The sequence below is a fragment of the Lipotes vexillifer genome, unplaced genomic scaffold (genome assembly GCF_000442215.2).
Source record: "Lipotes vexillifer unplaced genomic scaffold, Lipotes_vexillifer_v1.1 scaffold1312, whole genome shotgun sequence".
Classification (NCBI taxonomy): Eukaryota; Metazoa; Chordata; class Mammalia; order Artiodactyla; family Lipotidae; genus Lipotes; species Lipotes vexillifer.
This window is the reverse complement of record NW_006786207.1, coordinates 310,744-313,373: the sequence shown is the minus strand read 5'-3', so window position 1 is coordinate 313,373 and position 2,630 is coordinate 310,744. Positions and strand designations below refer to the sequence as shown.

The following is a 2,630-nucleotide window of genomic DNA, read 5'->3' as shown; positions in this document are numbered from 1 at the left end:
CTTTTGCTTGTCTGTAAAGCTTTTTATTTCTCCATCAAATCTGAATGAGATCCTTGCCGGGTAGAGTAATCTTGGTTGTAGATTCTTCTCTTTCATCACTGTAAGTATATCGTGCCACTCCCTTCTTGCTTGTAGAGCTTCTGCTGAGAAATCAGCTGTTAACCTTATGGGAGTTCCCTTGTATGTTATTTGTCGTTTTTCCCTTGCTGCTTTCAATAATTTTTCTTTGTCTTTAATTTTTGCCAAGTTGATTACTATGTGTCTCAGCGTGTTTCTTCTTGGGTTTATCCTGTATGGGACTCACTACGCTTCCTGGACTTGAGTGGCTATTTCCTTTCCCATGTTAGGGAAGTTTTCGACTATAATCTCTTCAAATATTTTCTCAGGTCCTTTCTCTCTCTCTTCTCCTTCTGGGACACCTATAATGTGAATGTTGTTGTATTTAATGTTATCCCAGAGGTCTCTTAGGCTGTTTCCATTCCTTTTCATCCTTTTTTCTTTATTCTGTTCCACAGCAGTGAATTCCACCATTCTGTCTTCCAGGTCACTTATCCATTTTTCTGCCTCAGTTATCCTGCTATTGATTCCTTCTAGTGTAGTTTTCATTTCAGTTATTGTATTGTTCACCTCTGTTTGTTTGGGTCTTCTGGGTCTTTGTTAAACATTTCTCGCACCTTCTCAATCTTTGCCTCCATTCTTTTCCGAGGTCCTGGATCATCTTCACTATCATTATTCTGAATTCTTTTTCTGGAAGGTTGCCTATCTCCACTTCATTTAGTTGTTATTCTGGGGTTTTATCTTGTTCCCTCATCTGGTACATAGCCCTCTGCCTTTTCATCTTGTCTATCTTTCTATGAATATGGTTTTTGTTCCACAGGCTGCAGGACTGTAGTTCTTCTTGCTTCTGCTGTCTGCCCTCTGGTGGATGAGGCTCTCTCAGTTACAGCATTTTTATCAACTGATGAATATATAACCCTGTTTTATGTGTTTCTATTTAAAGACACCTTCTTTAACAAATGCTGTTCACTCATTAACACTGAACTCACAGTCAATAGCACTATATCTCATGCATGAATGAAGCTTTCTAACATATGTATTTTCTCCACATGGCACAATACAGCTTTGTCAAGCTTATGAACAGTAGGCAGCACTTCAGTACTATGCTTGGGGGCCATTTTAAAGGAAGAATTCACAAGCAAAAATCATAAAATGTGAAAAATATGGCACTAAATAGACCTCAAAAAGGACAACTGTTTACAGTATGAGAGCTGAAACAGGAAGGCGAAGTATTGCTTTGTTAAACTTGTGGGAATGCAAATGACCATGACAGCACTTTCAGTATTGATTTTGGGGGCAGAAATAAATTTTTGCAAGTAAGCGGATTCATAAATACAGAATATATGAATAAGGAAGGTCAACTATAATTCACTTTAAAACATTTTTTAAAGATTATTTTTTAAATAGCAGTTTCAGGTTCACAGCAAACTTGAGAGGAAGGTACAGAGATTAAAAACATTTTTAACTAATGAAGAAATAATATGAATATATTTTAAAATATACACATAGTAAATGAATGAAATATTCTGGTTACAGAGAACTGTTTCTACATATATCTGAATTATCTATTTCTACAAGATAATGATGAGAACAAGTTTAAGATGGAAGAGAAGTGTGTATTTCAACCTTACTGAAATCCTATGTATTTAAAATTCCTGGGACCCCCCTGGTGGTCCAGTGGTTAAGACTCCACACTCCCAATGCAGGGGGCCCAGGTTCGATCCCTGGTCAGGGAACTACATCCCACATGCCAGAACAAAGATCCCATATGCCACAACTAAGATCCAGAGCAGGTGAGTGAGTGAGTGAGTGAGTGAGTGAATGAATGAATGAATAAATAAATAAATAGACAATAAAATTCCTTAGCCAAGAGCTTCCACACTTACTTACCTGATACTAGTGGTTTCTGTGTATTGGACAGCCATGAGCTGAGAATTTGAGCCCTGTTCCAGAGCACCCTGAAAGAAAAAAAATGGTTAGATGTCATATAATGTAATTATATGGAAAGCTTCCTATATTGACTCATTCTACATTTACTAAACTTCATTAAAGTATTCATAAAGTTTGTTTGGTTTTTTTTTTTGGCTGCTTTGGGTCTTCGTTGCTGTTTACAGGCTTTCTCTAGTTGCAGCGAGCGGGGGCTACTCTCCGTTGCGGTGCATGGGCTTCTCATTGCGGTGGCTTCTCTTGTTGCGGAGCACAGGCTCTAGGCACACGGGCTTCAGTAGTTGTGGTGCACAAGCTCACTAGTTGTGGCGCACGGGCTTAGTTGCTCCACGGCATGTGGGATCTTCCCAGACCAGGGATCGAACCCGTATCCCCTGCATTGGCAGGCAGATTCTTAACCACTGCGCCATCAGGGAAGTCCCCATAAAGTTGTTTTCATGAATATACTGACATATTAAGTTCACATAACTAAACACCAATATAGATATTAGAACTCTTTTGGTCACATTCTGGGCTGAGAGATGTGTCTTACGGACAGTAAGACATTTAAGGCAGTCCCCACAAAGATTAAAGAAATAGCTTAGGACTTCCCTGATGGCGCAGTGGTTGAGAGTCCGCCTGCCGAT

General features: G+C 39.3%; 1 non-coding gene across 1 annotated transcript; it reads left to right on the top strand.

The window, feature by feature from the left end:
* The first annotated feature begins 1,720 nt into the window (after positions 1 to 1,720).
* On the top strand, positions 1,721 to 1,793 carry TRNAG-CCC (transfer RNA glycine (anticodon CCC)). The gene has a single exon. It is a non-coding gene; the product is annotated as a tRNA-Gly (tRNA).
* The last annotated feature ends 837 nt before the right edge of the window (positions 1,794 to 2,630 follow it).